This window comes from Globicephala melas, chromosome 4, assembly GCF_963455315.2.
Source record: "Globicephala melas chromosome 4, mGloMel1.2, whole genome shotgun sequence".
NCBI classification, from domain to species: Eukaryota; Metazoa; Chordata; class Mammalia; order Artiodactyla; family Delphinidae; genus Globicephala; species Globicephala melas.
Window position 1 is genome coordinate 70,079,752 of NC_083317.1, and position 27,894 is coordinate 70,107,645.

The following is a 27,894-nucleotide window of genomic DNA, read 5'->3' on the forward strand; positions in this document are numbered from 1 at the left end:
ACTAAGCATAATATTCTCTAGGTCCGTCCACAATGCTGCAAAAGGCAGAATTTCATTCTTTTTATGGCTGAGTAATATTCTATGATGCACATGTATCTTTTCAAATTGGTGTTTTCATTTCTCTGGATATATACCCAGGAATGGAATCGCTGGATCATGTGGTAAAAACTGAAAATAGAACTACCATATGATCCAGCAATTCCATTCCTGGGTATATAGCCAGAAATAACATGCTCTCTCTTATGATAAAAAAAAAAAAAAAAAAAGGTGGGGGGACCTCCCTGGTGATGCAGTGGTTAAGAATCTGCCTGTCAATGCAGGGGACACGGGTTCGAGCCCTGGTCTGGGAAGATTCCACATGCCGTGGATCAGCTAAGCCCGTGCGCCACAACTACTGAGCCCGTGTGCCACAACTACTGAAGCCCGCGCACCTAGAGCCCGTGCTCTGCAACAAGAGAAGCCACCGCAATGAGAAGCCCGTGCACCGCAACGAAGAGTAGCCCCTGCTCACCACAACTAGAGAAAAGCCTGCATGCAGCAACGAAGACCCAATGCAGCCAAAACTAACTAAATGAATATTTTTTTAAAAGGAGGGGAATACATAGAAACATATAAGTCTATGTGTTTGTATTTGCACAAACACAAAAAACTAGCCACAGAAGTTGCCTCTGGGGAAGAAAACTGGGGGTCTGGGTCCTAGGGGTCTAGGATAGGAGGGAGATTTAGTTTTTACTGCATATACTTTTGCCCCATTTAAGCTTCTTTTTCCATAACTGTGGGCCTAATTGACTTTTATAAAAAATAAATAAAACAGTACTGGTGAGGAGCTCTGATACTGGTTGGGAGTGTAAAATGGTGCGGCCACTTTAGAAGACAGGCAGGCAGCTTCTTACAGAACCAAACATACTCGTAACCATATGACCCCACAAGTGCATGCTTTAGTATTTACTCAGCGTAAATGCTGAGTATTCACTTATTATTTATCAACTTATACCCACTCAAAACCCTGCCAACGAATACTTATAGCCTTTTTCTTCATGACTGCCAAAACCTGGAAGCAACCAAGATGTCCTTCAGTAGGTGAGTGGATAAACAAACTGCTACAGCCAGACAATGGAATATTATTCAGTGTTCAGGCCTTGAAAATTGACATGGAGGAATCTTAAATGCATATTACTAAATAAAAGAAGCTAATCTGAAGTAAAGCTGTCACTGTTTGCAGATGACATGATCCTATACATAGAGAATCCTAAAGATGCTACCAGAAAACTACTAGAGCTAATCAATGAATTTGGTAAAGTGGCAGGATACAAAATTAATGCACAGAAATCTCTGGCATTCCTATATACTAATGATGAAAAATCTGAAAGTGAAATCAAGAAAACACTCCCATTTACCATTGCAACAAAAAGAATAAAATATCTAGGAATAAACCTACCTAAGGAGACAAAAGACCTGTATGCAGAAAAGTATAAGACACTGATGAAAGAAATTAAAGATGATACAAATAGATGGAGAGATATACCATGTTCTTGGATTGGAAGAATCAACATTGTGAAAATGACTCTACTACCAAAAGCAATCTATAGATTCAATGCAATCCCTATCAAACTACCACTGGCATTTTTCACAGAACTAGAACAAAAAATTTTGCAATTTGTATGGAAACACAAAAGACCCCGAATAGCCAAAGCAATCTTGAGAACGAAAAAAGGAACTGGAGGAATCAGGCTCCCTGACTTCAGACTATACTACAAAGCTACAGTTATCAAGATGGTATGGTACTGGCACAAAAACAGAAAGATAGATCAATGGAACAGGATAGAAAGCCCAGAGATAATCCCATGCACATATGGACACCTTATCTTTGATAAAGGTGGCAGGAATGTACAGTGGAGAAAGGACAGCCTCTTCAATAAGTGGTGCTGGGAAAACTGGACAGGTACATGTAAAAGTATGAGATTAGATCACTCCCTAACACCATACACAAAAATAAGCTCAAAATGGATTAAAGACCTAAATATAAGGCCAGAAACTATCAAACTCTTAGAGGAAAACATAGGCAGAACACTCTATGACATAAATCACAGCAAGATCCTTTCTGACCCACCTCCTAGAGTAATGGAAATAAAAACAAAAATAAACAAATGGGACCTAATGAAACTTCAAAGCTTTTGCACAGCAAAGGAAACCATAAACAAGACCAAAAGACAACCCTCAGAATGGGAGAAAATATTTGCAAATGAAGTAACTGACAAAGGATTAATCTCCAAAATTTACAAGCAGCTCATGCAGCTCAATAACAAAAAAACAAACAACCCAATCCAAAAATGGGCAGAAGACCTAAATAGACATTTCTCCAAAGAAGATATACAGACTGCCAACAAACACATGAAAGAATGCTCAACATCATTAATCATTAGAGAAATGCAAATCAAAACTACAATGAGATATCATCTCACACCAGTCAGAATGGCCATCATCAAAAAATCTAGAAACAATAAATGCTGGAGAGGGTGTGGAGAAAAGGGAACACTCTTGCACTGCTGGTGGGAATGTGAATTGGTTCAGCCACTATGGAGAACAGTATGGAGGTTCCTTAAAAAGCTACAAATAGAACTACCATATGACCCAGCAATCCCACTACTGGGCATATACCCTGAGAAAACCGAAATTCAAAAAGAGTCATGTACCAAAATGTTCATTGCAGCTCTATTTACAATAGCCCGGAGATGGAAGCAACCTAAGTGCCCATCATCGGATGAATGGATAAAGAAGATGTGGCACATATATACAATGGAATATTACTCAGCCATAAAAAGAAACGAAATTGAGCTATTTGTAATGAGGTGGATAGACCTAGAGTCTGTCATACAGAGTGAAGTAAGTCAGAAAGAAAAAGACAAATACCGTATGCTAACACATATATATGGAATTTAAGAAAAAAAAAATGTCCTGAAGAACCTAGGGTTAAGGCAGGAATAAAGACGTAGACCTCCTAGAGAATGGACTTGAGGTTATGGGGAGGGGGAAGGGTGAGCTGTGACAGGGCGAGAGAGAGTCATGGACATATACACACTAACAAACGTAGTAAGGTAGATAGCTAGTTGGAAGCAGCCGCATGGCACAGGGATATTGGCTTGGTGCTTTGTGACAGCCTGGAGGGGTGGGAAAGGGAGGGTGGGAGGGAGGGAGACGCAAGAGGGAAGAGATATGGGAACACATGTATATGTATAACTGATTCACTTTGTTATAAAGCAGAAACTAACACACCATTGTAAAGCAATTATACCCCAATAAAGATGTTAAAAAAAAAAAAAAAGAAGCTAATCTGAAAACGCCACATACTGTGATTCCAACTACGTGACGTTCTGAAAAAGGCTAAACTATGGCGACAGTAAAAAGATCAGGGGTTGCCAGGGGTTAGCAGGGAGGAAGGGATGAATGGGCAGAGTACAGTAGATTGTTAGGAAGGTGAAATTAGTCTTTATGATACCATAATGATGGAGACATGTCATTATACGTTTATCCAAACGTACAGAATATACAACACCAACAGTAAACCCTCATGTAAACTGGACTTGGGGTGATTATCATGTGTCAATATAGATTCATCAATTGTCACAAATGTACCCTCTGGTGAGGAAAGTTGATAATAAGGGAGGCTATGCAGCTGTGGGGGTAGGGAAACATGCGAACTCTACCTTCCTTTTGCTTTTGCTGTGAATCTAAGACTGCTCTAAAAGCAAAGTCTATTGAAAAATAGTTTTATAAGAGTGAAAAAAGCAGGCGACCTGGGACACAGGAGGCGTAGTGCAGTACCTCATAGACAACAGTAAGGGTCGCCTCTCTGAGAAGGTGTAAACCACTATTCTAAGTAAAGTAAATGGCTTTTTAAAAGGCCTCAGCCACATTGCAAGGATGATTTGGCAAATCCTGGGGAAGAAACTGAGCGCAGCTCCATTCTGGATATACTGCTCACGTAACTCCTGGTGTGCTTTCTCCCTGGCAATAGAGGACAGACTTGTTAGGTTGTCTGTGTGCCAGGAATAAAATCACAGGATGTTACAGTGGGAAAAGGATTTTGGTGGCTATTTAGTTCAAGCACATCTTATTAACAGTGCGTATGCTGAAGCCAAGAGAGAAGTGATTTGGCCCATGCCCCGTAGTTAGTGTAGGGCCAGAACACAAGACGACTGCCTTACTCTGAGAGAGTGTCTGGGGAAGCAGAAACAGCTTTAAAAAGCTCCCTTTCGGGCTTCCCTGGTGGCGCAGTGGTTGAGAGTCTGCCTGCCGATGCAGGGGACACGGGTTCGTGCCCCGGTCCGGGAAGATCCCATGTGCTGTGGAGCAGCTGGGCCCGTGAGCCATGGCCGCTGAGCCTGCGTGTCTGGAGCCTGTGCTCCGCAACGGGAGAGGCCACGGCAGTGAGAGGCCCATGTACCGCAAAAAAAAAAGAAAAAAAGAGAAAAAAGCTCCCTTTCCTGACTGCAGGAGAACTGATTGTGTAGCTGTGTCCCTGTTGACCTAGCCTTCAGAGCGGCCCCTGAAAACATGAAAGAAGATTGGGAGCCAGGTTTTGATACAGGCTCTGGTTCCATTTGCTTAATCATCCATTTCTTAGATCTATTGCAGAACACTGGGGAAGACAAAAGAAGTAAGTATAGGGAAACATCAACTTGCTCTTTGACCCTGGGTAAGTTGCTGTCCTCACTGGGCCTCAGTTTCCCTAACTGAGAATAACAGGGTTTATCTAGACCCTTTAAGCCTAGGTTTGAGGATTCTTTAAGACCAGGGGTTGGCAAACTATGACTTGTGAGCCAATGCTGGCCAGTCCTCTGTTTTTGTAAATAAAGTTTTATTGATACACAATCAGGCACATTCATTTGTATATTGTCCATGGCTGCTTTGATGCTAAAATGGCAGAGTGGAGTAGTTGTAAGAGAGACCTTATCATGGCCCACAAAACCTGAAACATTTATTAGTTTGCCTTCACTGATAAAGTTTACTGACCCCTGCTCTAAACTTTGGGAAATGAGGCAAGTGCTTTCTGTTTCAATAACTTGGGCTTGAGGTCAATCATCATCTCTTAGATAGCAGCCCCAAATATCTGTCCTTTGGACCACGGCTCTGGTCATGTCCAGGACTGTTTGAGTACTGCTGTTGTTTGGCCTTTTAATCTCTCAGGCTCAAATTCCATGAATTAGCTCAAATTCTAAATTGTGATCAGCTACCTTTGTAATGTCATAATTTTTCCATAACATTTGATGAGGAATCAGGATAGAAGTGACTCTTTCCTTCAGTAGACCAGGGATCTAGACCAGTGGGGCTGGAGAGTCAGTGCTTATTTGCACCTGACCTCAGAGAAGCTGAAACTATTTGCAAAAATCTACTAGGGAGAGGGAAGCTGGAAAAGTAGCCTTTTAAAGTCCAAGTTCATAAAAATATTCCATATCTGGCAAACAACTTGAGGAAAGGAGAATGGAACAGGTAATCTTTTAGCATGTCTGCCATTACTATTAGCCTGTGCAACCCAGACTTTTTAATTCCAGGGGTTCATATCCAAGGACACCTTGGGTCTCTTTATATGCACTTCCCTACTCTGGTAGAACAAACTTACCTACCATCCTCCAAAATACTGTGACTCCTCAGGGAGAAGCTTGGAGGGAATTGATCTTACCTGGGGTATTTGGGGAGGGAGTAGGTGTACTCGTTTTGGTGGTAGGGGATGTGGTAGAAGTAGGAGCGCTCGCGGGGCTGGTAGGAGTCGTAGGGCCTGTGGTAGAAGTAGGAGCGCTCGCGGGGCTGGTAGGAGTCGTAGGGCCTGCGATGGAAGCAGGAGCGCTCGTGGGGCTGGTGGCAGGCGCCGCTGGGCCGGCGCTGGAAGCAGGAGCGCTCGTGGGGCTGGTGGCAGGCGCCGCTGGGCCGGCGCTGGAAGCAGGAGCGCTCGTGGGGCTGGTGGCAGGCGCCGCTGGGCCGGCGCTGGAAGCAGGAGCGCTCGTGGGGCTGGTGGCAGGCGCCGCTGGGCCGGCGCTGGAAGCAGGAGCGCTCGTGGGGCTGGTGGCAGGCGCCGCTGGGCCGGCGCTGGAAGCAGGAGCGCTCGTGGGGCTGGTGGCAGGCGCCGCTGGGCCGGCGCTGGAAGCAGGAGCGCTCGTGGGGCTGGTGGCAGGCGCCGCTGGGCCGGCGCTGGAAGCAGGAGCGCTCGTGGCGCTGGTGGCAGGCGCCGCTGGGCCGGCGCTGGAAGCAGGAGCGCTCGTGGGGCTGGTGGCAGGCGCCGCTGGGCCGGCGCTGGAAGCAGGAGCGCTCGTGGGGCTGGTGGCAGGCGCCGCTGGGCCGGCGCTGGAAGCAGGAGCGCTCGTGGGGCTGGTGGCAGGCGCCGCTGGGCCGGCGCTGGAAGCAGGAGCGCTCGTGGGGCTGGTGGCAGGCGCCGCTGGGCCGGCGCTGGAAGCAGGAGCGCTCGTGGCGCTGGTGGCAGGCGCCGCTGGGCCGGCGCTGGAAGCAGGAGCGCTCGTGGCGCTGGTGGCAGGCGCCGCTGGGCCGGCGCTGGAAGCAGGAGCGCTCGTGGGGCTGGTGGCAGGCGCCGCTGGGCCGGCGCTGGAAGCAGGAGCGCTCGTGGGGCTGGTGGCAGGCGCCGCTGGGCCGGCGCTGGAAGCAGGAGCGCTCGTGGGGCTGGTGGCAGGCGCCGCTGGGCCGGCGCTGGAAGCAGGAGCGCTCGTGGGGCTGGTGGCAGGCGCCGCTGGGCCGGCGCTGGAAGCAGGAGCGCTCGTGGGGCTGGTGGCAGGCGCCGCTGGGCCGGCGCTGGAAGCAGGAGCGCTCGTGGGGCTGGTGGCAGGCGCCGCTGGGCCGGCGCTGGAAGCAGGAGCGCTCGTGGGGCTGGTGGCAGGCGCCGCTGGGCCGGCGCTGGAAGCAGGAGCGCTCGTGGGGCTGGTGGCAGGCGCCGCTGGGCCGGCGCTGGAAGCAGGAGCGCTCGTGGGGCTGGTGGCAGGCGCCGCTGGGCCGGCGCTGGAAGCAGGAGCGCTCGTGGCGCTGGTGGCAGGCGCCGCTGGGCCGGCGCTGGAAGCAGGAGCGCTCGTGGCGCTGGTGGCAGGCGCCGCTGGGCCGGCGCTGGAAGCAGGAGCGCTCGTGGCGCTGGTGGCAGGCGCCGCTGGGCCGGCGCTGGAAGCAGGAGCGCTCGTGGCGCTGGTGGCAGGCGCCGCTGGGCCGGCGCTGGAAGCAGGAGCGCTCGTGGCGCTGGTGGCAGGCGCCGCTGGGCCGGCGCTGGAAGCAGGAGCGCTCGTGGGGCTGGTGGCAGGCGCCGCTGGGCCGGCGCTGGAAGCAGGAGCGCTCGTGGCGCTGGTGGCAGGCGCCGCTGGGCCGGCGCTGGAAGCAGGAGCGCTCGTGGCGCTGGTGGCAGGCGCCGCTGGGCCGGCGCTGGAAGCAGGAGCGCTCGTGGCGCTGGTGGCAGGCGCCGCTGGGCCGGCGCTGGAAGCAGGAGCGCTCGTGGGGCTGGTGGCAGGCGCCGCTGGGCCGGCGCTGGAAGCAGGAGCGCTCGTGGGGCTGGTGGCAGGCGCCGCTGGGCCGGCGCTGGAAGCAGGAGCGCTCGTGGGGCTGGTGGCAGGCGCCGCTGGGCCGGCGCTGGAAGCAGGAGCGCTCGTGGGGCTGGTGGCAGGCGCCGCTGGGCCGGCGCTGGAAGCAGGAGCGCTCGTGGCGCTGGTGGCAGGCGCCGCTGGGCCGGCGCTGGAAGCAGGAGCGCTCGTGGCGCTGGTGGCAGGCGCCGCTGGGCCGGCGCTGGAAGCAGGAGCGCTCGTGGCGCTGGTGGCAGGCGCCGCTGGGCCGGCGCTGGAAGCAGGAGCGCTCGTGGCGCTGGTGGCAGGCGCCGCTGGGCCGGCGCTGGAAGCAGGAGCGCTCGTGGCGCTGGTGGCAGGCGCCGCTGGGCCGGCGCTGGAAGCAGGAGCGCTCGTGGGGCTGGTGGCAGGCGCCGCTGGGCCGGCGCTGGAAGCAGGAGCGCTCGTGGGGCTGGTGGCAGGCGCCGCTGGGCCGGCGCTGGAAGCAGGAGCGCTCGTGGGGCTGGTGGCAGGCGCCGCTGGGCCGGCGCTGGAAGCAGGAGCGCTCGTGGGGCTGGTGGCAGGCGCCGCTGGGCCGGCGCTGGAAGCAGGAGCGCTCGTGGGGCTGGTGGCAGGCGCCGCTGGGCCGGCGCTGGAAGCAGGAGCGCTCGTGGGGCTGGTGGCAGGCGCCGCTGGGCCGGCGCTGGAAGCAGGAGCGCTCGTGGGGCTGGTGGCAGGCGCCGCTGGGCCGGCGCTGGAAGCAGGAGCGCTCGTGGGGCTGGTGGCAGGCGCCGCTGGGCCGGCGCTGGAAGCAGGAGCGCTCGTGGGGCTGGTGGCAGGCGCCGCTGGGCCGGCGCTGGAAGCAGGAGCGCTCGTGGGGCTGGTGGCAGGCGCCGCTGGGCCGGCGCTGGAAGCAGGAGCGCTCGTGGGGCTGGTGGCAGGCGCCGCTGGGCCGGCGCTGGAAGCAGGAGCGCTCGTGGCGCTGGTGGCAGGCGCCGCTGGGCCGGCGCTGGAAGCAGGAGCGCTCGTGGCGCTGGTGGCAGGCGCCGCTGGGCCGGCGCTGGAAGCAGGAGCGCTCGTGGCGCTGGTGGCAGGCGCCGCTGGGCCGGCGCTGGAAGCAGGAGCGCTCGTGGCGCTGGTGGCAGGCGCCGCTGGGCCGGCGCTGGAAGCAGGAGCGCTCGTGGCGCTGGTGGCAGGCGCCGCTGGGCCGGCGCTGGAAGCAGGAGCGCTCGTGGCGCTGGTGGCAGGCGCCGCTGGGCCGGCGCTGGAAGCAGGAGCGCTCGTGGCGCTGGTGGCAGGCGCCGCTGGGCCGGCGCTGGAAGCAGGAGCGCTCGTGGCGCTGGTGGCAGGCGCCGCTGGGCCGGCGCTGGAAGCAGGAGCGCTCGTGGCGCTGGTGGCAGGCGCCGCTGGGCCGGCGCTGGAAGCAGGAGCGCTCGTGGCGCTGGTGGCAGGCGCCGCTGGGCCGGCGCTGGAAGCAGGAGCGCTCGTGGCGCTGGTGGCAGGCGCCGCTGGGCCGGCGCTGGAAGCAGGAGCGCTCGTGGGGCTGGTGGCAGGCGCCGCTGGGCCGGCGCTGGAAGCAGGAGCGCTCGTGGGGCTGGTGGCAGGCGCCGCTGGGCCGGCGCTGGAAGCAGGAGCGCTCGTGGGGCTGGTGGCAGGCGCCGCTGGGCCGGCGCTGGAAGCAGGAGCGCTCGTGGGGCTGGTGGCAGGCGCCGCTGGGCCGGCGCTGGAAGCAGGAGCGCTCGTGGGGCTGGTGGCAGGCGCCGCTGGGCCGGCGCTGGAAGCAGGAGCGCTCGTGGGGCTGGTGGCAGGCGCCGCTGGGCCGGCGCTGGAAGCAGGAGCGCTCGTGGGGCTGGTGGCAGGCGCCGCTGGGCCGGCGCTGGAAGCAGGAGCGCTCGTGGGGCTGGTGGCAGGCGCCGCTGGGCCGGCGCTGGAAGCAGGAGCGCTCGTGGGGCTGGTGGCAGGCGCCGCTGGGCCGGCGCTGGAAGCAGGAGCGCTCGTGGGGCTGGTGGCAGGCGCCGCTGGGCCGGCGCTGGAAGCAGGAGCGCTGGTGGGGCTGGTGGCAGGCGCCGCTGGGCCGGCGCTGGAAGCAGGAGCGCTCGTGGCGCTGGTGGCAGGCGCCGCTGGGCCGGCGCTGGAAGCAGGAGCGCTCGTGGCGCTGGTGGCAGGCGCCGCTGGGCCGGCGCTGGAAGCAGGAGCGCTCGTGGCGCTGGTGGCAGGCGCCGCTGGGCCGGCGCTGGAAGCAGGAGCGCTCGTGGCGCTGGTGGCAGGCGCCGCTGGGCCGGCGCTGGAAGCAGGAGCGCTCGTGGGGCTGGTGGCAGGCGCCGCTGGGCCGGCGCTGGAAGCAGGAGCGCTCGTGGGGCTGGTGGCAGGCGCCGCTGGGCCGGCGCTGGAAGCAGGAGCGCTCGTGGGGCTGGTGGCAGGCGCCGCTGGGCCGGCGCTGGAAGCAGGAGCGCTCGTGGGGCTGGTGGCAGGCGCCGCTGGGCCGGCGCTGGAAGCAGGAGCGCTCGTGGGGCTGGTGGCAGGCGCCGCTGGGCCGGCGCTGGAAGCAGGAGCGCTCGTGGGGCTGGTGGCAGGCGCCGCTGGGCCGGCGCTGGAAGCAGGAGCGCTCGTGGGGCTGGTGGCAGGCGCCGCTGGGCCGGCGCTGGAAGCAGGAGCGCTCGTGGGGCTGGTGGCAGGCGCCGCTGGGCCGGCGCTGGAAGCAGGAGCGCTCGTGGGGCTGGTGGCAGGCGCCGCTGGGCCGGCGCTGGAAGCAGGAGCGCTGGTGGGGCTGGTGGCAGGCGCCGCTGGGCCGGCGCTGGAAGCAGGAGCGCTGGTGGGGCTGGTGGCAGGCGCCGCTGGGCCGGCGCTGGAAGCAGGAGCGCTCGTGGCGCTGGTGGCAGGCGCCGCTGGGCCGGCGCTGGAAGCAGGAGCGCTCGTGGCGCTGGTGGCAGGCGCCGCTGGGCCGGCGCTGGAAGCAGGAGCGCTCGTGGCGCTGGTGGCAGGCGCCGCTGGGCCGGCGCTGGAAGCAGGAGCGCTCGTGGCGCTGGTGGCAGGCGCCGCTGGGCCGGCGCTGGAAGCAGGAGCGCTCGTGGGGCTGGTGGCAGGCGCCGCTGGGCCGGCGCTGGAAGCAGGAGCGCTCGTGGGGCTGGTGGCAGGCGCCGCTGGGCCGGCGCTGGAAGCAGGAGCGCTCGTGGCGCTGGTGGCAGGCGCCGCTGGGCCGGCGCTGGAAGCAGGAGCGCTCGTGGCGCTGGTGGCAGGCGCCGCTGGGCCGGCGCTGGAAGCAGGAGCGCTCGTGGCGCTGGTGGCAGGCGCCGCTGGGCCGGCGCTGGAAGCAGGAGCGCTCGTGGCGCTGGTGGCAGGCGCCGCTGGGCCGGCGCTGGAAGCAGGAGCGCTCGTGGGGCTGGTGGCAGGCGCCGCTGGGCCGGCGCTGGAAGCAGGAGCGCTGCTGGGGCTGGTACGAGTTACAGCAACACCTGTGGCACAGGCACAACTTTCTGATGTTAGTAAAAATAAAACTGGCGACTTTCAATTAAATCCTGCCAAGGTTTTGATACACTTGTCTTAAGATATTAATGAAACACTTCAAAACACTGATACAAAGTGTCCAGATTCTCAGATATTGTGTGAGTTTTGTTTCGTTGTATTTTTTTTTTTTCAGTGAATGTCCGGCTCATTGCAGTCCTCAAACATGTGGTTATCTTTGTTGTATTGGCATAATCGGTGACTTGTACATTCAGCGATAGCATTCGAGCAAGTTTTATCAGCAAGCAATATTTTCAGTTAATAAATAAGGTTTCAAAAATCACATAAGAGTGGATTTAAACTTGCTGAATGTGAACATTGAACCTCAAGTCACTGTAGCTTTAGTAATTGCTTATTGTATTAGAGGCAGCTGAGTTTGAAGCAGTTCGGTTCTCGGCTGGAGGAACAAAGATATTAAGTTTCAGAAGACATAACATTGAATATATAATGACAGTTGCTATTATTTAATACTAATGAGTACCCAATCCGTTTTTTTTCTGAAAAATAAATGTAGTGGATTACATTAAAAATGAAAACACATGACTACTTCTTAAAAAAAAACCACAATAAATACAGTTAAAAATTAAACAGACAAAACTGGAAAAATATTACTGGGGAGTTCCCTGGGTGGCCTAGTGGTTAGGATTCCAGGCTTTCACTGCTGTGGCCCGGGTTCCATCCCTAGTCAGGGAATTGAGATCCCGCAAGCCGCGAGGCACGGCAAAAAAAAAAAAAAAAAGTTACTGAAAAATATGATGTTCAACTGGTAGAAAAATATGAAGAGTTAATATTATTTATTGTATTATTATTAATTATAATATAGTAATATAATTTATAATATGAAATATTAATTATATATTAATATCAACATGTCATATTATTACAAGATGTAATATCATTTATGCCTGCAGTTGCAGAACTGTCCATCTGCGTTTAATATTCCTCAGAGCAGTTCTCAGGGAGGGCAATTGAAAATGCCACCAGGTGGGGCTGTTTACCACCTGGACATGCCTCCTTTTGTCTTTTTACAATTTACAGCAATTGTCCCAGTTTTCCATTACATCGCTTGTTAGCTGAGGGATGGTAGGGAAGGGGTTGTGTTTAAAGAATGATGAAATAAAAATACCTCATTAAGGTATTTAATGTATTAAACTTCTTCAAAATGTTTTCTAGTGATGTTTACCCATTCGTAATTCTAGAGACATGAACTTTTTAAAGAATAAGATGAATACAGGTGGTTTTTGCCCTAAGGGCTATGCTGATCATCAAAGCTGCCTTTTTTCGAATCTTAGGAACCCCTGGACACATGGGGTAGTGTACTCTTAGTGATCCTATAATCACTTTTCTAGAACCCTTAATTGTCTCTAAGAGCTCTGACAATGACAATCGGATAAAAAAATTATTAAAAGGAAAAGTTTTAGTGAGGGAGCTATTTGTAAACCTTTGGATATAGAAAACTGCCGAAGATGTTGCCTAATTCCCGCTTGGGTCTGGAAGCCCCTGGATGACAGAATCTGGCTCTTCACCTTGAAGAGGGCTGGGCTTAACCGGTCATTCATAGGCAAATGCTCTCCCAGGAGCAAGAAAATAGTTCATCAGCTGGCCATCTCGACAGCTGCTACCCTGTTCCTCCTACTACTCTCACTTATCAAGGGCTTACCCTGTGTCCAACAGGCCTATGGAATGGTTATGAGCACCCACATTTGACAGGAATGCCCACCAATACTCAGAGGGATTAAGGGATTTGCCCAGAGGTAAGCCTTGACCCCCATGAGTAAGGAGCAAAAAAGAACTCTTGATGCCACATTCAGGGATTAAACCAGGTCCCTGCTCTGCATTAGGACCCAAATGACATCTGAAGGTTAACGAGAAGGAGATTCTAGGGCACTGAGCCCTTGGAACTACCAAGTTGTTCTTGTCTGGCCTCAGGAGTCTCAGGGACAAATCTCTGGCTTGCTGAACCCCAAATCTTAGTCCAGAAGCTTCTTTTACCACTGTTCTATCTGCCTTCATCACAGACTGAAATGCCTTGTGTCTTTGAGCCCAGTTGGAGAGGAAACTTCATCCACAAAATAGTCCACCTAATGGGGCCGTGGGAATTAAGCTTAAGCCTGCTGATTCTATCCTAGAGACAACAAACATGATTAAAAGAATTAAAAAATTTTAACACACCATTGTAAAGCAATTATACCCCAATAAAGATGTTAAAAAAAAAAAAAAAAAAGAATTAAAAAATTTTAAATGTTCCTTACCTGAGATTAGAAAAAGGAGGGCGAGAAGACTGAGGTGAGTGAAGGCTTTCATTTTATCTGTTCTTGCTAGGTAATCCAGGGAGAAAATGATTTCCCTCCAGCTATCTTTCTTTTTAACTCTTTCTCAGGTTCAAAGTCCAGTAATTAACTGACGTCAAACCAGACAAAGGCAACTACTAGTTAGGGTTTGGTCATATAGCGTAGGTCCCTTCCGAGCTTTTGAGATAGAAGAGGCGAACCAGGAGTTATGGATTATTTTTGTCTCATAGTCCAAAATAACTCAGGACAGTCCAAACATCCTTGGGAGACTGGGGACCAGAGGGGGGTGTTAGTTAATCTCTTTATATTCCAAACATCCCCAAGCTACCACCTTTTAGGAGGTCACCGTTCCTTTAAACACTCAGTAATATAGTCTGTGCTCTTCTCACTCCGCTGGAGTGCAGGAAATCCACAGTTTCCTCCAGCTATAGTTCTGAGAATCCCTGAGGAGTCCTCATGTGTTTCTCCAGACTGTTTGTTGCTGAGCTTTTATCACCTTTCACTGTGGACCACCGCTCTGGGCCTCTCTGACGGTCACTTCTAGCAACTTTGTATTCATGTCTCCAAGCTTCCCTGGTTCCCCACATATCACTGTACCTGGACATGACCCCACATTAATGTCCTCAGAGGCAGTGAATATCAAATTGTAACCTTTACTCTAACTTTACTGAGAGTTTGTGTGTGACAGATCAAGGAGGGGAAAATACAGTGCAGAAAGAGAATACCTTAAAACAGATGACTTGATCTCTTGACTCGTGGTGGTTCATGGGGCAGGTCCCCCCTCGCAGGTCCTCTACTCACCTCTTATTCCTCAGCCCCTGACCTCTCACCATGTTTCCGGAACCAGCTTTATCACTTGGATGAAGGTCTTTTTAATCCAGTCCTCCCTCTTTAAAATCCAGGACCCCCACCCCACTGCATTTGGCCCCAGGCAGAGGAATGAAGCCAATAACACCTGGTGAATATTAGCCAGAGTTTTCACTCTAACCTTAGTGAAAACAAAAATTTTTAGATTACACAGCAGGCGAGTTCCCTGTTGTCCCAAAAATCTTCATTCAGGAATAGGATTTGGGATTTACTCTTCACAGCTGAGAGGCTCATTTAAATATTTTTCCCCAAGCAAAGACAACTCTTGGGCCCATATGTGGTACATTATTCTCAGCTTGAATGATCCCTGGCAGCAAGAGTTAAACAAAGGCCTTTTAAAACTCACTTTATTTAGGTAGGTATAATTTACTTCAATAGATCAATCCATTTGTAAAGTGTAAAACTCAATGAGCTTTGATAGATGTATATTCATGTCAAACCACCATTACAATCAAGATACAGAACATTGATCACACCCAAAATTTCCTCTTGCCCTTTTGCAGTCTATTCTGTCCTCCACCCCCAACCCCAGGCAACTGCCAACCTGCTTTCTGTCACTAGAGATTAGTTTGCTTTTTCTAGAATTGTATATAAACGGAGTCGTACAGTATGTGTTATTTTATGTCCAGCTTCTCTCCCTCAGCACGATGTTTTGTGAAATTCATCCGTATTACTGTGTGTCAGTTCTTCCTCCTTCCCTGTTTCCTTTCTTTATTTTTCCCTTCTTTGACAACTTTATTGAGGTATAATTTATGTAAACTCACACATTTAAAGCTTCGACACGTACACACACCCATGAAACCATCACCATAATCAAGATATCAAATGTTCTCATAATTCCCCAAAGTTTTCTTGTGTTCATCCTTCCCCACACCTCCAGTCTAAGGTAACCACGGATTGCTTTCTGTCACTACAGATTAATTTGTATTTTCTAGAATTTTATACAAATGGAGTCATGCAGATGTACTGCATTTGGGAGGGGGTTAGTTTTTGGTCTGGCTTCTTTGACTCAGGACAATTATTTTGAGATTCATTCATTCATTCATTTTTCCTATTTCTGAAGAGTATTCCATTGTATAGATATGGTGAACATACTCCGGTTTACCTATTCATCTGTTGATGGACATTTGGGTTGTTTCCAGTTTTTGACTATTACAAAGGTCCTATGAATATTCATGCACAAGTCTTTGTGTGGTCATACGCTTTCATTTCTCTTGGGTGAATACTTAGGTGTGGAATGGTTGTATCATACGACAGGTATATGTTTAACTTTTAACAAACTCTCAAATTGTTTTCCAAAGCTGTTGCACTTTACATTCCCATCAGCAACATATGAGTCCCACTTGCTACCCATCCTTGCCAACAGTTGCTTACTCTCAGTCTTTATAATATTAACCATTCTAAAGGGTATGTAGTGGTATCTCACTTTGGTTTTAATTTGCATCTCCTGACGACAAATGATATGGAGCATCTTTTTTTTTTTTTTTTTTTTTTTTGGCGGTACGCGGGCCTCTCACTGTTGTGGCCTCTCCCGTTGCGGAGCACAGGCTCCGGACGCGCAGGCTCAGCGGCCATGGCTCACGGGCCCAGCCGCTCCGCGGCATGTGGGATCTTCCCGGACCGGGGCACGAACCCGCGTCCCCTGCATCGGCAGGCGGACTCTCAACCACTGCGCCACCAGGGAAGCCCCATATCTCTTCTTTTTAAAAATATTTGTTTCAAATCATTTGTTCATTTTTAGTGGAGTTGTCTCCTTATTTTTGAGTTGTCAAGTGTTCTTTATATACGTATTGCAAATATGTTCTCCCTTTCTGCCATTTTTACATGGCGTTTCAACCTAGTACATTCACTTTGTAAAAGGCTAACCAGGAATTTAGGAAAATTGAGAAAGTGGCCTGAGGTCACATAATTAGCTGCAGGGTCTCAAATCCTGTCTCCTAAACCAGGAAGAGCCCACTGCTCTACCTTTTTCTGGTTTCAAGATATCAAGAGAGTAGTAGCCACAGAGCACTACTGCCAGTGTCTGCTAATGCCACTCTATTACAACAGTGTCGATATCTACTGTGGTTTTCTACTCCACTTCTCTGCTGAGGACACAAGGAAGTATGACCAGGAAGGGACGGAGGTCTTCTAGGCACCTGCCTTCCTGACTCTTCCCTGGCCTTACCTGGCAAAACGTGAGCAACAAGAAGGTCAGGTAGTCCTGAACGTATGAACCCACAGTCATCCTTTCTTAGGCCTCTTTGAACCCAGGCCACACCAGACTACAACACTCCAGGACTATAGAGACAAGTACATAGAGCTTCTCAGTTGTGGAAATGCTTCTTCCTCGTGGCTGATGGGAATCCTTCCCTGTGGAGCAGCTCAGTGAGCGCCACGCTCCTGGCCTCTCAGTGCCTTTACTGACTCTGCCCTAAGTGAGGTGTGCTGACTTATTTCAGAAGAATAAACTGGGAATACTCATCTCCAATCCTGCCTTACCCTTCTGGGGGAGAACCTGGGTATTCAGGACTGTTGTAGCTGGGAGGTAAGGATTCAGTATTAGAAAGCCCTAAACCACATTCTCCGAAACAAGCTCCTGTTGAAAGTGATATTTTGTCTCCATCTGCCATATTCTTTGTCTCAATTCTCACATGATTCAAAATGTGGGCAAGGAAAAGGGGTGATATTTATTAGCACCACACCAGCTATATTCTAGACACCTGTAAGTCGAAAACACAGACTCCATTTTCCCATAGAAACAACGGTCTGTTTAGGTGACTTAGTCGCAGAATCATCTAAAAAGAGCTAAGTTTACCCACAATTACCTGGTCACCAGAGAACTACACTTCAGCAGGGACCTTATCAATGATCTATTGGCTATGGAGAGGGACAGGACGGGCCCATTAATTTAAATTATATCCGACTATTCAGACATAGGGTAAGCAGAAGAGAGCTGTGTCAAAGCCATTTAGGATTGCAACATGGTGGTATCATCATAAGGCCCGAAGGCTTTGGAGAATCATTAGAAACCTAAAATCTATATCGAGATTAAACAACTAGACCGGCAGAATTTTTTGTCTACAGAATCAAATGTTGAAAGAAATGTCAACTGCCTTCAACTGCTTCTCACTAATTCTAGTCCCTTGATACACAGTCTTCTCAGATTGACTAATACTGATTACCAATATCATGCTTGGATAATAAATGAAACTGATCAGTTATTTTCCTCTCTAATTCAGTAAACCATTCCCAGAGAAATGGCTTGTGGGAAAGCAATATTCCCAACTCAAGTGTTTAACTGGTGACAGCTTGACAAAACCATTTCCAATCCTGGCATTCATATCTACTGAAATTAACTTTTCACTTAATGGATACTTTACAGGAATGAAGTTCAGGTGGCTGTTCAATTGATATCAGATGTTTGAGGCACTTCTGTACATCTGTCAGGCACATCTAAGAAGCAGTGAACAAGATGGTGGTGGTCTCTATTCTCCTGGACCTTACAGGAGCCAAGGGGTGGGCAGAAAACAAAATAATTTCAGAGAGTGATACATGCTATGAAGAAAATAAAACATAACGGCATGGTGACTGGTGGGGTAGAAGGTACTCCTTTATATAGGATGGTAAGCAGAATCTTCTCATGGGAGCTGATGTCTGAACTCAGACCTGATATTAAGAAAGAGGTTGCCATTCAAACATCGGAGAAGAACATTGAAGGCAGAGGGGACAATGAGTACAACTTTGGTGTTTGAGGAGCACTGTCATTTTGGAGGAGATTGGAAGGAGGTAATGTCAGAGAGGCACACTGTGGCCTGATCCTGCAGGGAGTGCGTATCTTATTCTAAGTGCAAAACCAGGAAGCCTTGGGGACATTTAAGCAGGAGAATGACAGGAGGGTTCTTCTTGGTGGCCTCGTCTAAAAGAGACACTTGACTATCCAAGCCCAGTTCATTTCCTCCATGGCCTCAATATGTATGAAATGACTTTGTCTCTTTGTTGTTTTGGTTGTCTATTGCCCATGAGAGCCGTCTCATGCCACATCTCCCATGAGATCTTCCCTGCCACGTTCACTCCTCCATCCCCAGCACCCAGAACACCTGGCATATAGCAGGTGCTCAGGAAATGTTTATGGATTAAACGAAAGAATGGACGAATGTCATCCAGTTTGTTGAAGGTTCAGGGAGCAGGGAATGCAAGTAAATAAGATATCGTTCTGGGTCTTCAGACTCACCACGCATTTGGATAATTTCTTTTCCAGAAGTTGATTGTCATAATCAAATTATCCACAGAGAGAAAATAAAGTTAGTAAAGAAGTATGGGATAAAGTGGATAACTAATAAGAACCTGCTGTATAAAAAAATAAATAAAATAAAATTCAAAAAAAAAAAAGAAGTATGGGGAAAATACTAAACTTTTCACTTGTTTTAAAGACATGCTACTAACTAGAACAAAAATGAAATGACATTTTACATCTGTTAAAAGTGTTCACATTGATAATGTTCAGTTCTGGTGAGGGTGCAGATAATTTAACATGCTTGCAAATGCTACACCCCCCCCCTCCGCCTCCAAAAGGCAATTCAGCAACAAGTATTAAGAGCCATAAAAATGTTCTTACCTTTTGACTGAGAAATTCACTTAGGACTGTATCCTAAGGAAATGTTTTCAGTTCAAGGGAAAAGTATATGTACAAATACATTTGCTGCACTATTATGTATATTATAAAAAGTTTAAAACAACTTTTAATATTCAAGAAAAGGGGAATAAATGTGGTGACTATCCTTGAAACACATGACAGCATTGCACAAGGGAAGCTTAGATACAGCAATAAGGAAGAGTGCTTCTTCTACTGTGACAGTGTGTGAAAAACGTAGGGTTCTCTCTCCTACACTGACTGTTGGTGGGAATGTAAATTGGTGCAGCCACTATGGAGAACAGTATGGAGGTTCCTTAAAACACCAGAAATAGAGTTGCCATATGATCCAACAAATCCCACTCCTGGGCATATGTCTGGAGAAAACTCTAATTCGAAAATATACATGCATCCCAATGTTCACAGCAGCACTATTTACAATAGCCAAGACATGGAAGCAACCTAAACGTCCATCAACAGACAAATGGATAAAGAAGAAGTGGTACATATCTACAGCGGAATATAACTCAGCCATAAAAATGAATGAAATAATGCCATTTGCAGCAACTTGGATGGACCTAGAGATTATAATCCTAAGTGAAGTAAGTCAGACAGAGAAAGACAAATACCAGATGATATCATTTACATGTGGAATCTAAAATGTGATACATATGACCTGATTTACAAAACAGAAACAGACTCACAGACATAGAGAACAAACTTATGGTTACCAAAGGGGAAAGGGGGAGGAGAAGGGATAAATTAGGAGCTTGGGATTAGCAGATACAAACTACTATATACAAAATAGATAAACAGCAATGTCCTACTGTATAGCACAAGGAACTATAGTCAATATCCTGTGATAAAACGTAATGGAAAAGAATATATATGTATAACTGAATCACTTTGCTGTATACCAGAAATTAACACAACATTGTAAATCAACTACACTTCATATACTTTAATAAAAAAATTTTCTTTAAAGGCAAGGTTTTCATTATATATCTAATTATGTGAAAAATATACCTCTATAAAGATAGGCCCTAGAGAGAAACATGGACCAATTAACATGATTGACTTGTTGGGAGGCAGTATCATGGTCAAGCTCTCTTCCTGAGATTTTCTCTTCTCACACACAGGTGATGTCAAGGGCTCAGAGGAAGGTTCCAATGCCGACACGTGGGCATTCCATCCCTGGAGCTGCGTTTCAAACACCTTAGCCTTCGAAAGGGCGAGGCATTGGCTTTTGGAGGTGTGGCTTATAAAACTTGACAATCACTTATCTACTCACTTCACTGAGTTTAGTCAGTTCTCAAAAAAATTTATTTTCTCATCATGGAGAGAGTCAACTTTTGTGGACTCCTTAATTCCATTTGAATATCGGTCTTTAGAAAATTCAACTCTGGGAGAAGTCATATGGAGGGGCATTCCCAAGGAAGTAGTGTGGCTTCTCACCTACTTCCTCCTCTGCTCACCGATTTTGGGGAGGTTTTATGAAGGCCAGAAAGCTCTCTCCTGGCCACACACTGCAATTCAGCTTTCCTCCCAGAGGAAGTGAGTGTTTCTAGAAATTACAGCACTGCTCTCAGGGATGCCAGCCTTGGGCCTGGGCTTGTTGCTCTTTGAGAGGAAAATGGTCACAACGAACGGGAGTAGGTTTGCACCTGTTTGGAGTTGCAGTTGTTTCTGGTTTGCACCTGTCGGCCTTCCCTAGCCAGTTCTTCCTAAAGTGAGATGCGAGGCAATGAGGGCTGTGCCTTTTGGAGTATGTGCCCTGGACCAGCAGCACCAGCATGGCCCGAGCACTTTTTAGAAATGCACATTCCCTGGTGGCGCAGTGGTTAAGAATCCGCCTGCCAATGCAGGGGACACGGGTTTGAGCCCTGGTCCAGGAAGATCCCACATGCTATAGAGCAACAAAGCCGGCAAGCCACAACCACTGAGCCTGCATGCTGCAGCTACTGAAGCCCGCGCGCCTAGAGCCGGTGCACTGCAACAAGAGAAGCCACCGCAATGAGAAGCCCACGCACCGCAATGAAGAGTAGCTCCCGCTCACTGCAATTAGAGAAAGCTGGCGCGCAGCAATGAAGACCCAACGCAGCAAGAAAGAAAGAAAGTGAGGAGGGAGGGAGGGAGGGCAGGAGGGAGGGAGGGAGAAAGAAATGCACATTTCAAGTCCTAGCCCAGACTTACTGAATCGGTGATCTGTGTTTTAACAAGACTCCAGGAAGTGCTGATGCACGCTCAGGTGTGAGAGCCACTGCGCTCATAGCACACAGACGATTTTAAGTGGTCTATGGACACAGCATTCGAGAACACTGGTTCACTTAGAAGGGGAAGTTAATTGCAATTTCAAACTTATTTCAGTCATTCTGATTGTAAAATCTCATTTACTGCTAATATATCTTCAACTGTTCTCTTTCTTGCATTATTTCCCATTACAAGGAAGAGAACTGCTCAAAGAGCCTTTGGCAATCACAGATACCCACCTAGAATCCAATCACACTTCACCTTTATTGTATTTATTTTATCGTGACTTTCTATTTATGGAAAATGAAACTAATGTTTTATTTGAGGTGATGATGTAAAGTTTATTTTAAAAGTAAATTCATTTAGGTCTTGAAAAAATGTCGATATCAAGAAAACAAATTATGGAAGAAAAGAGTAGAGACGATATATGGTTTGTCAAGAATCCTGTATGGAAAACATGATGTTAGGACACATCATTGGGTGGGTGTTGCGGAGGAGGGCTTTTAAAAGCATGGGGGTGGGGGAAGCAAACAGGTAAATAGAAATAAGTAAAAAGAAATATGAAATATCAACAACATGACAAATGTCACATGAAAGTAGTAAAAGAGAAAATTGAACCAAGCCTGCGTTGGAGCTGAACTCCGAGTTATTTTCTGATAACTGACTTATTCTCAGATAAGCACCTGTTCCGGGGAAGTTACCCCCCACCGCCAGCTTACTGTCAGTCTGGGGAGAGTGTAATGACGTTTAACTTGACGTTCAAGGCTGCAACTCGACCTGCAACTTTCCCAATGATCTGTAACCAGAAATTCTTTTTGGTCGCTGTTGTTCTTCATCACCTATAAAATGTCTCTTCCAAGAAGGAATCTTTTTTTTTTTTTTGCGGTACACGGGCCTCTCACTTTTGTGGCCTCTCCCGTTGCGGAGCACAGGCTCCGGACGCGCAGGCTCAGCGGCCACGGCTCACGGGCCCAGCCGCTCCGCGGCATGTGGGATCCTCCCGGACCGGGGCACGAACCCGTGTCCCCTGCATTGGCAGGCGGACATTCAACCACTGCGCCACCAGGGAAGCCCAAGAAGGAATCTTTGATCTGGCTATCTCAGGAACTGTTTTCTTTATGACAAATTTGAAATAAAACTTGGGCATGCATTCATAAGCAATCTCCTGAGAGGCTGCATAGCATCAGGAATCAGTTAGATACTCTGATTATGGGCCTATCTTACTGAGAAGATGAAAAGAATGACAATGCTTGCTGAAGACAATGGTGTGTGGGAAACATGCCTCATACACAGCCTTTGGGGGAAGGGACATTTGGCGATATGCATCACAGGCCTCTAACAATGGACCCACCACTCGACCCAGCAATTCCATTCTAGGAATTTATCCTAAGGGAACAGTCAGACCTGTGCTCAAAAACATCTATACAGGGATGTATTATTCTTCACAGGAAAAAATTTAAACTATGAAAATGTCCAAAAGCTAGAGCTTGGTCAAGACAAATTTATTGAGTTCATGAGAAGAATATTACATAGTCACTATGACAAAGGAAATTTTCAGCAATACTGTATTTACTAAGTATAAATAAACTACAAAACAATAGATACAGTGAGGTACTATGCTTGGGTTCCACCAGCCAGTGTCAAGTCTAGGTGTTTTCCTTCATTCACCGAACACTTTAGCGCATCTACAACTGCCAGATGTTGTTCCAGGCTCTGCGGATAGAGCAATGACTTGAAATGAGCATTTCTGCGATAACTGTGAAAGTGCTATGCAGGGCACATGCAAGGTGGGCTGGGAGCTACTTCCCGTAATGGGAAGATCTCACCTTGAAACCCTCTCTGTACAGTGCACCTGATAAGCACAACACCCAGCAGAGGCCAGCGCACACAGGCACGCAATAAACAGCCCCCGATTGGCAGGATTCCTTTGCAGGCAAATATCTCAGCCTCTGCTCCACTCTGGGCGGCAGCCGCCATAAAGGGAAGGACCAGAAACCACCCTTCCCTCTGACCTCCTGCAGTGAGGGGATGTCTGTCTCCTCAGGGAGACTCCCCCTTCCTTTCTGGAAATTCTCTCCCACCGGCCCTGGTCCCTCTCCCCAGAAGACTCCTTGGTGTCTCTGGAAATCACAAGGTTGGGGAGTGGGTGGTGGGAGGTAGGGCTGGGCAGTAGTGTCTACAGAACTTCTCTCTAGAAGCCATCCTGTCCTGGATCCTGCTGAGTCAAGATGCCTTGTAATAATCTGCCCTGTAACTATTTGTAGTCCCTTGAAAAATATTTCCTCATCTCCCAATAATGCTCATTCAGAGGGTAGTATAACTGTGTGGGTTTGTGAACTGAAGACTAATTACCAATGGGGCACAGTCTCTGGGAATCTTTTCTCCTCTGAGAAAAAGTTACGTTCTAGTGCAAATACCCTGAAGCTCTTGCAGGGCTGGGCCCCCAGGGTGTTGTTCCCACACGGACCCAGTGTGGAGTGGTGGGAAGAGTAGTTTTCCCCAATACATCATCCCAGAGAATTGAAAGTGAGCTGGATATCACTTTATCATCACTAAGATGGCTATAAGCAAAAGACAGATAATTGCCAAGTATGGGTGAGGATGTGGGGAATTGGAATCCTCATACACTTCTGGTAGGGATGCAAAATGGTACAGCTACTCTAGACAAATGTCTGGTAATTCCTCAAAAAGTGAGAGTTCCCATTTCACCCAGCAATTCCACTTCCAGATATATTCCTAAGAGAAGTGAAAAAACTTGTCCACACAAAAATTTGTACATGAAAGTTCATTATTCACAATAGCCAAAAGATAGAAAGAACCCAATGTCTATCAACGGATGAATGGATTAACAGAATGTGGTATATTTCATACAGTGGAACATTATTCCACCATAAAAAGGAATAAAGTACAATGTGGATAAAGCTTGAAAATAATAGGCTAAGTGAAACAAACCAGTCACAAAGACCACATATCGTATAATTCCATTTATATTAAATGTCCAGAATAAGCAAATCTGTAGATACAGAAAGTGGATCAGTTGTTGCCTAGGGCTAGGGGGAAGTGGGAGGATGAGGGGATGATGGCTAAGAAGTATGGGTTTCTTTCTGGGATGATGGAAATATTCTAAAATTGGCTGTGATGATGCATTGAATTTAAATCAGTGAACTGTATGGTATGTGAATTATATCTCAATAAAGCTGCCACCAAAAAATAAAAAATTTAAAATGTAATCTGGGATGGATTAGATGGAAATCTCTCCAGCAATTTTACAGAGGACTGTCTTAAAGGAAACTTTTATTCACCAGAGGCCTCCCTCTGCCTACAGATAGCTTTTTGTAATGACCACATCTCTGCATAGTTCAGAAGAGCTATAGAAATATAGTTATTAATAACAACTTACACTTTAAAAGCACCTACCATGTGCCACCATTCTACACTCTTCACTTCACACTTATTAACTCAGAATCATAAAGAAGATTTACTATTATAATACATATATTATGGCTAGGAATCTGAAGCACAGGTACAACTGTGACTTAGATCTGGGTCAGCAAGCTTGTTCAATAAAAGGCTAGACAGGGGCTTCCCTGGTGGCGCAGTGGTTGAGAATCTGCCTGCTAATGCAGGGGACTTGGGTTCGAGCCCTGGTCTGGGAAGATCCCACATGCCGCGGAGCAACTAGGCCCGTGAGTCACAACTACTGAGCCTGCGCGCCTGGAGCCTGTGCTCTGCAGCAAGAGAGGCCGCGATAGTGAGAGGCCCGCGCGCCGCGATGAAGAGTGGCCCCCGCTTGCCGCGGCTGGAGAAAGCCCTCGCACAGAAACGAAGACCCAACACAGCAAAAATAAATGAATAAACTCCTACCCCCAACATCTTCTTTAAAAAAAAAAACAGGCTAGATAGGAAGATGTTTCTTCTCATTTTAAATTTTGACTGCAGGGGAAGTATAGAAAGTAGCTTGACATTACTTGTGAATTATACAACATTATTAAATTGTTGTTAAAATGACTTAACCATAGTATAAAATTTGCATGTAGTGCTGTTTTACCTTGTAATTGTAAGTTGAATTCATTAAGAAGCATTACCAAGTCTTTAGCAAAAGCTACCTTCAAAAGCCATTGCAGGCAAATATCTGTCTCTGCTCCACTCTGCTCACTACTGCTCGGCCATGAAACTGCTTTATAGTAGGATAAGTCAGGATGTTAGCTTCTATATTAGACAAAGATTCACAGAACCAGTGATGGTTAAGTCCACTGACAGTGAATGACGTTCATCGTTAACAGTACCGGCTCTACAACACAGGGTATATTCAAATATTCTCCACAGAATTCTTACTCATAAATAATATAATGAATAACCATAGGCTTTAAATGTCTAACATTTTCAGGAGCTTTGTAAGTGAATCCAACTATAGCTTTTTCTGTTCTACACATACTTCTACCACCTTCAGCTGTAACATATCTTAGCCGATTCTACTTCAATTTATACTGAAAATAGTGTTCTCACAATTTCTTTGCAAATATTTTTTTTACAAAATAGCTTTATTGAGATTTAATTCACATATCATATATTTACCCATTTAAAGTAGATAATTTCATTTTGAAAATATTATTTCTTATAGTTGTTCCACAGAAGCTCTTCATAGAGGTTAATTATTCAGTCACTTCAAACTTGTCACTGGCTCCTTAAATAAACCACAACTGAGTAGTATTGGTAACATCTATCACCTATCAAGGGCCAAGGAAAACCACTCAGAATTATTTGCCTTGTTTATTAATTGACCATTGACACTGTTCCCAATGTTCTCAACTCTTTGAGCAACTATTCTTGCTGAAACAGTCTTAAATAAATTTCTTTTGTCTGGACACATTTCTTTGGCTGCTGCAATCAAAAACAATTTAATTAACTCATCCCTAATTGGTTTTCCTTGCTTGGCTAACAAATGAGCCACTTGAAAACTTGCTTTGACTACAGCCTCATTTTCATTATTTAATTTTATGAGGAAATTTTGCTGCAATGAGATAATTCATTTAAAATTTTCTATTTTTCCTGATGGTTGCTCTCCTGTGATACATCCTTAGTCTGGTAACTTAACATAATCTATTAGTTTAGCCCACCAATCGTGTTGTTGCATAATAAGCAATGCTTTGCCATCGAATTTGATGACAAAATAATCCATACTCCATACTCTAAAATAATGCATACTGGGATTTAAAAGCATGGCACTTGAAGTCCACTTTTCTCTTCTTTTTTGACATGATGGTTATGCACTGGTGATTTAAAAAAGAAAATGTTGAAGCATTGGCATTTCCTCAGGGACTAGAGATGGAACACAAAACTCATTTCCCATTGCTAATACAAAGTCTGCTATTTGGTGTGGTCAAGATGGTGGAGTAGGAAAACCCTGGGCTCACCTCCTCCCATGGACACACCAGAATTACAAATAGTTACAAAGCAACTATCGATGAGAACAACCTGACGACAAGCAGAAATAATTTTCCACAACTAAAGATATAAAGAAGGAACCACAATGAGATGGGTAGGAGGGGCAGGGAGGCAATATACTCAAGACTCACACCCTAGAGAGACAGCCCACAAACAGGAGGATAATCACAATTGCGGAGGTTCTTCCCAAGCAGCAAGGGGTCTGAGCCCCACACTGGGTTACCCAGCCTAGGGGTCTGGCATGGGAAGACGAGTCCTCAGAATGTCTGCCTCTGAAGACCAGCAGGGCTTATGTTCGGGAGAGCTGGAGGGCTGTAGGTAACAGAAACTCCACTCTTAGAGAGCTCGCACAAAATCTCAGATGCTCCAAGTCTCAGCACAGAGGCAATAAATTAAAATGAGCCTGGGTCAGACAAACCTGTTGATCTTAGAGCACCTCCCCAAGAGGCAGGAAGCAAAGGGGAAATGCCCTGGGGACATAGATGCTGGCAGAAGCCATTTTGGGGAACTCCTTCTACCATGAGGACACCGGTGCTAGCAAGTGCAATATTGGAGCCCTCTCCCTAGCATATCAGCACCACAGGTTTACCTACCCACCAGTGGACTGACAACAGCCCCAGAACCTGGCCCCGCCCATCACTGGGCCAGGACCAGCCCTGGGGCTCCCTGGATCCTGCAGCCAGCTGCTCCAGGAATCAGTCCCACTCACCAGCAGGCCAGCAGCCACTGCATGAGGCAAGGTCTGGCAGAACCAGGCTGAGGGCAGGCTTGCCTTCCATGTGCCCATGGCAGTTCGCCCCTCTACAACAAAAGGGCTCAGGCAGTCTACATATGGGGCACCCCTAGAGCATATAACTCTGGTGACCAGAGGGAAGTGTGCTGCTGGGCCCCACAGGATGTCTCCTACATAAGGTCACTTCTCAATCTTGGAGAAGTGACCTACCTAATACATAAAAATAAACACAGAGAGTTAGGCAAAATGGGGAGACAGAGGAATATGTTACAAATGAAGAAACAAGACAAAACCTCAGTAAAAGAACTAAGTGAAGAGGAGATATGCAATCTACCTGATAAAGAGTTCAAGCTAATGATCATAAAGATGCTCAATGAACTCAGGAGAAGAATGGATGAACACAATGAGATTTCAACAAAGAGAAGATACAAAGAAGAAACAAACAGAGATGAAGAATATAATAACTGAAATAAAAAACACACTGGAAGGAATCAATGGTAGATTAGATGGTACAGAGGAACAGATCAGTGGAAGACAAAGTAGTGGATATCACACACACACAAAAAGAATTAAAAAAAAATGAGAAACACTTAAGAGCTCTCTGGGACAACATAAAGCATACTAACATTTGCACTGTAGAGGTCCCATAAGGAGAAGAGAGAGAGAAAGTGG

General features: G+C 48.5%; 1 protein-coding gene across 1 annotated transcript in view; it reads right to left on the minus strand.

Annotated features, from left to right (window-relative positions):
- Nucleotides 1-10,893: 10,893 nt before the first annotated feature.
- The window catches only part of HEG1 (heart development protein with EGF like domains 1), a 144,185-nt gene continuing 127,184 nt past the window's right edge, over nucleotides 10,894-27,894 (minus strand). Inside the window, exon 19 of the transcript XR_009563721.1 lies at nucleotides 10,894-10,975. The gene's annotated coding sequence lies outside the window, so the exon portion shown is untranslated. The remainder of the gene's footprint in view (nucleotides 10,976-27,894) is intronic.